Below are 11,356 nucleotides of genomic sequence, written 5' to 3'. Positions count from 1 at the left end.
AAATCATTCTCAGATGTGTGTGGTGTGCTGCTCTCCACATCCGCTGCTCTCCACATCCACTGCTCCATCCTGGCCCAAGCGACCTTCATCTCTTGCTGGTTCTCAAGCTTCCCAACTTGTCCATCCCCTCTCTCAATCTACCTCTCCACATGCATTAAAAAAGTATTATTTTTTAGGCCAGGTGTGGTGGCTCACACGTGTAATCCCAGCACTTTGGGAGGCCGAGGTTGGCAGCCTGACCAGCATGGTGAAACCCTGTCTCTACTAAAAATACAAAATTATCCGGGCATGGTGGTGCATGCCTACAATCCCAGCTACTCAAGATGCTGAGGCAAAAGAATCGCTTGAACCCAGGAGGCGGAGGTTGCAGTGAGCTAAGATCACGCCATTGCACTCCAGCCTGGGCAACAAGAGCAAAACTCCGTCTCAAAAAAAAAAAATTATTTTTTAATGTCTATCTCTTCAGGTCATCCCCATTTAAAACTCTCCACTGCACACTGAATAAAGACCAGCACTTCCCCACAGCCCCCTTCAGTGTCCTCTCACCACTCACCTACTCCTAGTGCTGAGGCTTGATGGACATTCTCTATCTGCTAAGGTCATTACCCATGAGGTCCCTCCACTTCCTGCCTGGCTCATTTCCTGTTTCTCCTTCAGGTCCCAACTTAAATGTACTTTCCATAGGAAGGCCTTCCTACATCCTGCAGTCCAGCTAGGTTCTCCCAGTTCTGTACTCTGTCATGCAGTGTATCATGCTCTTCCTAACATGTACCACCATTGTAATTAAGTCAAAATTCCTATCTTTTTTTTTTTTAAAGACTAGTCAAGTGCAGTAGTGAGAAGGGGGAAAGAGTAGAACAAGGCGTTCAACCTGTAACTGACTGTGAACAATTGAGATAATTCACTACCTTCAGACCAGCCTCATAGCTTATTTGTTTAAAATCTGGCCTTCTGCCTGGAGAACAAATTTCATTAATGCAAAGGCTGTTTTCTTCATGCCTGTATCCCTGTCACCCCAGCACAGTACCAGGCATACTGGTCCTTTATTAATGGTAATGAATAGTATCCATACTCTAATATTTGACATTATTAGAATTCCTCCATCTCTAAATTCTTTTTTTTTTTTTTTTTTTTGAGACAGCGTCTCACTCTGTCACCTAGGCTGGAATGCAGTGGTGTGATCTTGGCTCACTGCCACCTCTGCCTCCTGGACTCAGGTGATCCTCCCACCTGAGCCTCCCAGGTAGCTGGGATTACAGGCATGCTCCATCATGCTGGACGAATTTTTGTATTTTTTGTAGACATGGGGTTTTGCCATGTTGCCCAGGCTAGTCTTGAACTCCTGGGCTCAAGCGATTCACCAGTCTCGGCCTCTCAAAGTGCTAGGATTACAGGCATGAGCCACCACACTCTTACTTTTAAGCTAAAAAAGAAAATCTTAAATCACTAAATCTTACCCCTTCTACATCCCTCTCTCATGTCTCCCATGTCTTCCTAGACCATCCACTCCTCCACTTTCCTAGATATATTCATGTATTCTCCCTTCTCTTCAAACCTCCAACACCTCCTCCCCGTTCCTCACTCTCCAGCTGTTGACCTTACTTCCTATTTCAGGAGGGTAACAAAAACAGCCAGAAGAGAAACTTTCCAGACTCCTAAGACCACATTGAGCCACCTATCTGCATCTGTGCTTATGTACTCTGCTTCCTTCTTGTTAGGATGAACAACGGGCAAACCTTCCCAGTTCCTATTTAAAGCTACCCCAATCTGTGCAGAAGATCCTGTCTCCTCCCACCTACTCAAGGCATTACTCTGGCAATTATTTCCTCTCTTTCTTGGATCATCAAGAGACAGATCTTACAAACATGCTGTATTTTCTCTTATTTTTTTTTTATTTTTATTTTTTTATTGAGATGGAGTCTCACTCTGTCCTCCAGGCTGGAGTGGAGCGGTACAATCTCAGCTCACTGCAACCTCTGCCTCCTGGGCCCAAGAGATCCTCCTGCCTCAGCCTCCTGAGTACCTGGGACTGCAGGTGCATGCCACCAAGCCTGGCTAATTCTTTTATTTTTTGTAGAGCCAGGTTTTCATCACGTTCCCCAGGCTGGTCTCGAATTCCTGAGCTCAAGTGATCCACCTGCCTCAGCCTCCCAAAGTGCTGGGATTACATGTGTGAGCCACTGCGCCTGGCCCACAGTCTACATTTGAGGCTCATGTTCAAGGTTGAGTTACAGGGCCCAAAGTCCACTTCCAAAGTCCAGGCTCAGGCACAGAAGTCCAAGGTCTAATTTTAGGTCCACTTCTAGATCTTAAATCATCCCAAGGCCCAGATTAAATCCATGTCTGAAGTCCAAGGTTCAATATCCAGTACCAGGTCAAGTTTCAGCTCTAAGATCCAGATCTAAGTTCTAAGTCCAAGGTTATGCATAATTCATTCTGAGTTATAGGACTGAGGACCAGGAATTAGGTTCAACTCTAAGGTCTGATGGTCACGTCTAAGGTCCAAATCCATGACTGAAGCTTAGGTCCAAAGAATACAGGTCCAGGAGCAAAGGAAAATTTCATTACCAAAACTTGCAAGTGAGGTCCAAATCTTATCCCTAGGTCGAGGTCCAAGTCAAAGGTCCAAATCCAGGTACAATTTCCATGTTTAAGGTGAGATCCATGGCCCAGTAAAAAGCAAGGTCTGAGATCCAGGTCCAAGATCCAGGTAGAGATTGAATTTCCAGTTATAAAGATTTAAATTTCAGATCCAAGGTCCAAGATACAGTTCCAAGGACTCAGTGTTGGTCCATGTGCAAGGACCAAGTCCATGTTCCAAATCAAATCAAGGCCTGCATCTAGGTCTAACATCTAAGACCAGGTCCAGATCCAGATCCAAAGATGAGGTCCACAGCCATGGACAAATTCTAGTCCAAGGTCCAAGTCCAAAGTCCAAGTCAGTTTACAAGATTCAGATCATGGTCCTAAGTCCAAGATACAGATGGAGGAATGAGTCCCATGTCCAAGACCCAAGAATGATTCAGATCCATTTCATGACCAAGGTTCAGGTCTAAGGTGAGTTCCAAAATGCAGAACAAATCCAAGTAAGAGGTTTAGTTCCAAGGTGCAGGTTCAATGTTCATATCCACATACAAGGTCCAACATCAAAGCCAAAGATCCAGGTTCATGTTCATGTCCAGGTGCAGGAGCCCTGATCTTAGACTTCCCAGTCTAAGAAATTTCTGCTGGGTACAGTGGCATATGCCTGGAGTCCCAGCTGTCAGGAGGCTGAGACAAGATGATTGCTTGAGCCCTGGAGTTTGAGGCCAGCCTGAGTAACATAGCAAGAACCTGTCTCTGTAAATTACCCAGTCTCGGGTATTTTGTTACAGCAGCACCCCTGTAGAGGAGTATTTTGTTACTCTTACCCTCCACCCCAGGGAACGTAGACCACAGCCACAGCACCATAGCCAAAGTACACCATTGCTGTTTTATAAGACTGACTGTAATATTAGACTAGCAGAAAGGGAAACTTTGAGTCATCAAATCCCCTAATAAAATAGGTTCTTTAGGCTGGGTGCCATGGCTCACACCTATAATCCCAGTGCTTTGGGAGGCTGAAGCAAAAGGATGCTCAAGGCCAGCAGTTTGAGATCAACCTGGGCAACATAGTGAGACCCTGTCTCTATCAAAAAAAAAAAAAAAAAAAAAATTAACCAGGTGTAGTGGTGTATACCTGTAGTCCTAGCTACTCAGAAGGCTGAAGTAGGAGGATTGTTTGAGCCCAGGAGTTTTAGGCTATAGTGAGCTATGCTCATGCCCCTGCACTCCAGCCTGCATAACAGAGTGAAACCCTATTTCTAAAAAATGACAATAGGTCCTTGACAGCTCAGATGGAAAGCCCAGCTCAATAGTGTGCACAGCTACAATATGGGATTAGAGGCTCAAGATTGCCTGAGTCTCTCAGAGTGAGAAGCCTGGGACTAAGGAGAATTTCCAAAGGGGCGGAGGGCAGGGTAAGGCAGGGAGGGTGTGTGGCTCAATAGAGTTGGGGCTGGAGGCTTGAGTCAAACCAAGAATGATTAAAATTGAGAAATTCCAACAGTTCCCCCACCCCCAAAAGTAGAGGCCAGAATTCTCATGCAATTGAGTCAGAGAATTCTGGCATTGGGAGTGAGAAGGGTAAGATATAATCTCTCTGAAAAGCATTTCAGTCATTTATAAACCTCTGTGATTCAAAGTTTTCTCATTATAAATGGGGATGTCAGTCTCTTCCTAAAGCTTTACACTTCTTATTTTAGGTCCTGGGAGAGCAGATAGCTCCTCCCATCCCTCTTTGAGCATTTTACAGAAGCAGGTAGTTTGGGTTAGTCTGTCTTCTGGTTAGCCATTGAAGATTTGTAACTCATGGGCCTGGGAACTGTGGGCCAAGACCGGAATTTTAGGTTTCCTGTAGGTTTGCCTGTCCCTACAAAGGTAATACAGATGCTCCTTGGTTTAACAATGAGGTTACATCCGGATAAACCCATCTTAAATTGAAAATATTGTAAGACAAAAATGCATTTAATACATCTAACCTACCGGACATCATAGCTTAGCCTCACCTACCTAAATGTGCTTAGAACACTTACATTAGGCCAGGCGTGGTGGCTCGTGCCTATAATCCCAGCACTCTGGGAAGTTGAGGTGGGGGGATCACTTGAGGCCAGGAGTTTAAGACCAGCCTGGGCAACATGGTGAGACCCTGTCTCTACCAAAAATAAAATAAAATAAAAAATATTAGCTGGCTGTGGTGGCACGTTCCTGTAGTCTCAGCTACTTGGGAGCCTGAGGTGGGAGGATTGCTTCAGCCCTGGAGGATAAGGTTGTAGTGAACCAAGATTGCACCATTGCACTCCAGCCTGAGTGATAGAGTAAGACACTGCCACAAAAGCAAACAAACAAAACACTTACATTAGTTTATGGTTGGGCAAAATTATCAGTCAGCACAGTGAACTGTAGTGTCCATTGTTTACCCTGGTGATGTGTGGCTGCCTGGGAACTATGGCTCACTGCCGCTGCCCAGCATCATGAGAGTATCATATTGCATGTTGCTAGCCTGGGAAAAGATCAAAATTCAAAATTCTAAGTACAGTTTCTACTGAGTGCATAAAGCTGAAAAATGGAAGTCAAACCATTGTAAGTGGGGGACTTTCTGTGCTATGGATGACTGGGTGGTAACCGGGTCTCTGGCAGTGCAACCACAGTTGAGTGGCTTTTTTCTCTCTCCCAAAATAACATCTCTTCCCAGACACTAGACATGTTTTTCCTACATAGTCTCAATCTGGGACGTTTGTATCTTATCCATGGCTCTGACCCCCAACTCTTTCCCATCTTTGGATGCTCCAGGTGGGGTTTCCCTACAAATTTCCAATATAAAGAAACCTCACCCACAAATTTTAGATGATCCTATAAGTGAAAAATTGCAAGAAAATGGAGAACTTGGATTTAAGGAAACAAGGACAATGAGTATATACTGTTTCCTTAAGTTTGATTGTGACTTAAGGAGAAATATATCAAGTTTAGGGAAATTTGGCAGCTTATGGACATTTTGAAGGACTGGTAAAACATAAATTGATGTATAGGCTCTAGTTCTTTGCCAAAAGAGAGGAACAGAGGATACAGGAGAGTAAGAAGACAACTGAGATTATGAGTTCCCACAGAATATACATTTGAAAGGGAACCCTCCCAACACAAATTATAATTCAGGTGAGAGCTCTTCCTCTGGTTTAGTGGTCCCAGGAGTCACAGGCTTACACTTGTCTCTTTAATAGCTCTTGTGTCTATGTGATATGGTTTGGCTGTGTCCCCACCCAAATCTCATCTTGAATTGTAGCTCCCATAATTCCTACATGTTGTGGGAGGGACCTGGTGGGAGGTTATTGAATCTGGAGTTGGGTCTTTCCTGTGCTATTCTTGTGATAGTGAGTAAGTCTCATGAGACCTGATGGTTTTATAAACGGAAGCTCCCCTACACAAGCTGTCTTGCCTGCCACCATGTAAGACATGACTTTGCTCCTCATTTGCCTTCAGCCATGACTGTGAGGCCTCCCCAGCCATGTGAACTGTGAGTCAGTTCAACTTCTTTTCTTTATAAATTGCCCACTCTCGGGTATGCTTTACTAGCAGCATGAGAACAGACTAATACACTATGCTTCAGGGCCTCCCAAAAGCAGAGCATGAGATGGCAACTTGTGTACAGGTAGTTTATTTTAGGAAGGGAAATCAGAAAACAGGATCGGGACACTAAAAGAATAAAAGAAAGGAGAAGGGAAGGCCATCCCAAGCATAGGGTATTGAGCTGGTTACCACTGTGGACACTGGGCTTCAATCTAGTTGGTGATCCTCTGTCTGCCACCAAAGCCTAGGAGGCTGGTTGTTTGCCCATTGGTTTCCATCATCCGTTGTCAGTGATTTGCCAGGGAGACCTAACCCATTTGCAGTCCCAGACTTGCCTACTGCCAGAAAGGCTGAGGGGCTCTTGCAGGCTTCCCACACTGCATCAGCAGAGAAGCTCCTTCAAGGAGCAAGAGAGAAACGGTGAGGAGGTCTTTGATTTCACCTGAGTGCAGCTATGCTCAGGGTAAGAATGTGAGCCAAAAGGACGTGAGATGGGGCCTAAAAGTTGTCCAGTGCCATCCTCCCCTGCCTGTGTTTGAGTCTGCCCGTGTGCCAGCTCTGCATGTAGCTCAGCATATCACAGAGCCAGGCAAGAACCCAGTGAGCCACGAGCTCTACTTAAGACTCAATGTAAGTGGATTAGTGGTAAAGATAACATTTCCCATCATTACAACTGGGCCTGAAGCCATAATTGATTCTTATTACCTCCCTCCTTTACCAACCATATTATAGTTCCTGCCCCCAGAGCCAGCCTTTACAGGTCAAAGATGCTTACCTCCTAGGAAAACGCAGACTTTCACTTCCAAGAGGTCAGATGCCTTAGCTGACTTACCCTGATAGAGAGCTGTGATTGCTGCAAGTGCCCACTGATGGTTATGCCTGGGTATGGAAGCATTCACAGAACCTCCTGGGTTCAAATAAACTTGAGTAGCAACATCACCAATGCATGATAATCAGGGTCAATGACCTATGTAAGTATAATGGCTCCTCCCTTTTCCTGCCAGCCTACCATCATGGGAAAGCCAGAACGGCCAAGTTAGTAACAGCATTAGTTTAGCAGACACTTCCTGTGCTCTTTGGTAGAAACAGCTCCCCACTCTGCCCCCAGTAACAAGGAATTCTAAGCTGGAAGGATCCAATGTTCTAGGGATAAGAAGTACAAATGTTCACCAGGTACTGTTTCTGCAGTGCCTTATCATAGAGGTTTCCAGCTTGGAAAATGTCAATAGGCCACGTTGGAATCTCACATAAGAGGTCCCTGGAGATGGGTCTGGAGTAGCAGACACCTAAATCTTGCTTGTATCAGAATTCGACTTTTTTTTTGAGACGGAGTCCCACTCTGTCGCCAAGGCTGGAGTGCAATGGTGTGATCTCTGCTCACTGCAACCTCTGCCTCCCAGGTTCAAATGATTCTTCTGCCTCAGCCTCCTGAGTAGCTGGGATTACAGGTGCCAGCCACCTCGCCTGGCTAATTTTTGTATTTTTAGTAGAGATGGAGTTTCACTATGTTGGGTCAGGCTGGTCTCAAACTCCTGATCTTAGGTGATCCACCCACCTCGGCCTCCCAAACTGCTGGGATTACAGGTGTGAGCCACTACGCCCGGCCAGAATTAGTCAGATTTTAGGAGACCAGAGGAATTTGAAGGACCAGGCTGCCTGGGGGCAAGGAATTGAACAGAACAACCCCTCAGACCCAAACTCCAGATGTTTCCAGAATCCCAGGCTAAACCCAAGTACCATTACTAATTAGCTGTGTGAACATGGCCAAGTTATCTACATTTGTTTTTATTTGCTCATCTATAAGACAGGCATGCTATTGTTACCAACATCATATATTTGGTAGTCTCTCTTCTTTGCTTGGGAACAGATCAGATGGTAGAGATGGGGTTTCACTGTGTTGGCCAGGCTGGTCTCGAACTCCTGACCTCAAGTGATCTGCCAGCCTCAGCCTCCCAAAGTGCTGGGATTACAGATGTGAGCCACTGTGCCTGGCCCAGATATACCAGATTTTTAAAATCTTCAATATAGATTCAGCTTGAGAACAAGAGGTAATGTAGAAATCCATAAAAGCTTGGATATTTCAAAAGACAGATCCCTCTTCCCAGTATCTATTAGAACATTTCACAGATTTTCTCATTTGTCAGTCTCCCACCACACAAAATTCTCCCCCATGGAATTGGAATCTCCAAGTTTAAACCTTCATCTAACCATCTCCCCACACGTTCATCATTCCACAATCTCTCCTTTGGGCTTCTTCTTCTTCTTTTTTTTTTTTTTTTTTTTTTTTTTTTTTTGAGACGGAGTCTCGCTCTATCGCCCAGGCTGGAGTGCAGTGGCCGGATCTCAGCTCCCTGCAAGCTCCGCCTCCCGGGTTTACGCCATTCTCCCGCCTCAGCCTCCCGAGTAGCTGGGACTACAGGCGCCCGCCACCTCGCCCGGCTAGTTTTTTGTATTTTTTTAGTAGAGACGGGGTTTCACTGTGTTAGCCAGGATGGTCTCGATCTCCTGACCTCGTGATCCGCCCGTCTCGGCCTCCCAAAGTGCTGGGATTACAGGCGTGAGCCACCGTGCCCGGCCCTTTTTTTTTTTTTGAAATGGAGTCTCACACTATCACCCAGGCGCAATCTCGGCTCACTGCAAGCTCCGCCTCCCGGGTTCAGGCCATTCTCTTCCTCAGCCTCCCAAGTAGCTGGGACTACAGGCGCCCGCCACCACGCCCGGCTAATTTTTTGTATTTTTAGTAGAGATGGGGTTTCACTGTGTTAGCCAGGATGGTCTCGATCTCCTGACCTTGTGGTCCGCCCGCCTTGGCCTCCCAAAGTGCTGGGATTACAGGCATGAGCCACTGTACCCGGCCGGGCTTACTCTTCTTAATCAAACACGGTCCTGGGGAATCAGGGCCCTTGAATCACCCAAGTCAGGGTGAACAGTGGGATTCATTTCCCCCAATGGCAAGCAGCCCCAGATTCCTAATCTGAGCCCAGCGTTATCTCAGTTCTCCAGGAGTTATGCAGGATTCACAAGTCCTGAGTTCTAAGGTTCTGAGAGCCCATGATCCCTTGAAGACTCATTATAAATACCCAAGTCTCACTCCACCCTTGCCGGTTCCTTTCTTGGAGAGGTTTACCATGGAACCCAGCACTCCTGAATCACAGGAGTCAGTTGTGGAGATCTTGATTCTCACCTCACTCCAAGGCCTAAAAAGAGGAATTCCTAAGGCCAAGACATGAAGGGACCCTTCTAGATGGGAAAGGAGGGTTAACAAGGCAGGGGAGAGAAGGGAGTGATGTTGGAAAAGAACAGCTGCAGAAAACCAAGACCCCTGGGATTGCACTGAGCAAGCACTCCCACAGAGGCTTATGGGAAAGTGGCCTCTAAATGCAGACCATTAAGATGCTAAAATTGGCAAAGTGAGGTGGAGCCATTCCTCAGAGAGGGAGGAGGTAGGGGATCAGTGACAGCTGGAACTGACCTTGGGAAGTCCTATCCTCATTCCCCAAACGTTGGGCAAGCAGCAGAGGTGGCAAGTAGCCCCTCCAGAGCCCTCTGTGGCTCCTCCCAAAGCACTCTTCCCCATCATCCTACTCTGCAGGCACCACTGCAATAAAATTTGGGAAACAAACGGAGAATTCAGTGCTGAAGAATAAGTCCGCAGGGAGGGATAAAGAGTAGTCCCTAGGTGTGTGCTGAGGGAGAAGTTGCACTGAGGGACAAAGCTCAAGGAAATGGGATGAAGGATTTGGAGGACCAAATACAACAACCAAAAAATGGGCAGAGCCAGGGAACCTTAGGGTGGGGTTGAAGGATGAAGTTGGCAGTGAGACAGGCTGCCTTGATCTCAGTTTGACTTACTGAGCCTTGCGGTCATTTGAATGAGGCCTCCTATTAAGCGAGGAGAGGAGACCACCCCTCATATTGTCTTACGCCCAACTTCTGCCTCCAAAGAAAGAAAAATTAAAAAATAAAAGGCAGAAATGAAATCCACAAGCAGACAGCCTGGCGCCACACCCTGGGCCTGGTCGTTAAAGATCGACCCCTGACTTAATTGGTTATGTTATCTATAGATTACAGACATTGTATAGAAAAGCGCTGTGAAAATCCCTATCCTGTTCTGTTCTGATCTAATTACTGGTGCATGCAGCCCCCAGTCACATACCCACCGCTTGCTCAATCGATCATGACCCTCTCACGAGCACCCCCTTAGAGTTGTGAGCCCTTAAAAGGGACAGGAATTGCTCATTTGGGGAGCTCAGCTCTTGAGACAGGAGTCTTGCCAATGCCCCTGACCAAATAAACTCCTTCCTTCTTTAACTCGGTGTCTGAGGAGTTTTGTCTGCGGCTCATCCTGCTACACTATCATCCTTCAGAAATGAGCTGTCAGCCCCTACACCAGAGACTCAGCTACTCCTTTCCCCACCCCCTCCTTCCCCTGCAAACCTTTATTGCGAAGATCTCACAACATCTCGAGCTTGTTACTGCAGAGATGAGGCCATTACAGCCCTGGTTTCCTCCTCTTTTCAAAGAGACAAAGGAAGGGGTGATTCTTGACTAGAAGGCACCCAAAGCCATTGGCCCTGGCCTGGACAGAGGTCTCCTCTGCATCTTGTTGGATATAAAATGCTCTAGGGATAAATGCTCGATGCCACGAAGTAAAACCAGCACTCAGGTAAATTTTCTCAGCAAGGCAATTTACTTCTGCAAAAGGGTGCCACGTGTGTCAATCAAGATCACGAGCACACAGAACAAGGGAAACCAAGGGAGTTTTTGTCTTTAACACAGTCCCTATCTCTGTGTCACTCCCCCATGGGTTGTGGCCGGACTGGTCTGAGCTGACCCAATTGGCTACTTGTACATATTTTCCTAAATATAAAAGGGGAGGGGGAAGTGAGGTACAGAGGTGGAGCGTGTGAGACGTGCAGTTTCAGGGAAATAAAGGATACAGGTAACCAAGGGAACAGATGTGAGTTATTGAATTGAGCTGATGGGAAGGCGGGTAGGCTGTTTACAGTAACTAGGGGCAAGGAAGAACAAGAAAGTTGAGTTTGAGAACAAGGATAAGGAAGTTAACAGGCTAAACCCTTTGAAGAGAAAATCAGAAAGATTTATTGCATCTTACAATTCCTCCCTTTTAATTTTCTTACAGTCCTTTCTCCTCAAACTTTTTAAACATGTCTTGGCTTTGCCATTTGATTTGATCTAAAAGGAAAAGCTTACT

At 46.2% G+C, this 11,356-nt stretch overlaps 2 protein-coding genes across 6 annotated transcripts in view; one reads left to right on the top strand and one right to left on the bottom strand.

Moving 5' to 3' along the window:
* The window catches only part of ZNF589 (zinc finger protein 589), a 95,000-nt gene that overhangs the window by 46,701 nt on the left and 36,943 nt on the right, over positions 1-11,356 (bottom strand). The gene's annotated exons all lie outside the window — the stretch shown is intronic.
* Positions 1-11,356, top strand: part of NME6 (NME/NM23 nucleoside diphosphate kinase 6) — a 37,945-nt gene that overhangs the window by 11,802 nt on the left and 14,787 nt on the right. The gene's annotated exons all lie outside the window — the stretch shown is intronic.

Source organism: Macaca thibetana, chromosome 2 (genome assembly GCF_024542745.1).
Source record: "Macaca thibetana thibetana isolate TM-01 chromosome 2, ASM2454274v1, whole genome shotgun sequence".
Lineage (NCBI taxonomy): Eukaryota > Metazoa > Chordata > Mammalia > Primates > Cercopithecidae > Macaca > Macaca thibetana.
This window is presented reverse-complemented; position numbering and strand designations above follow the sequence as displayed.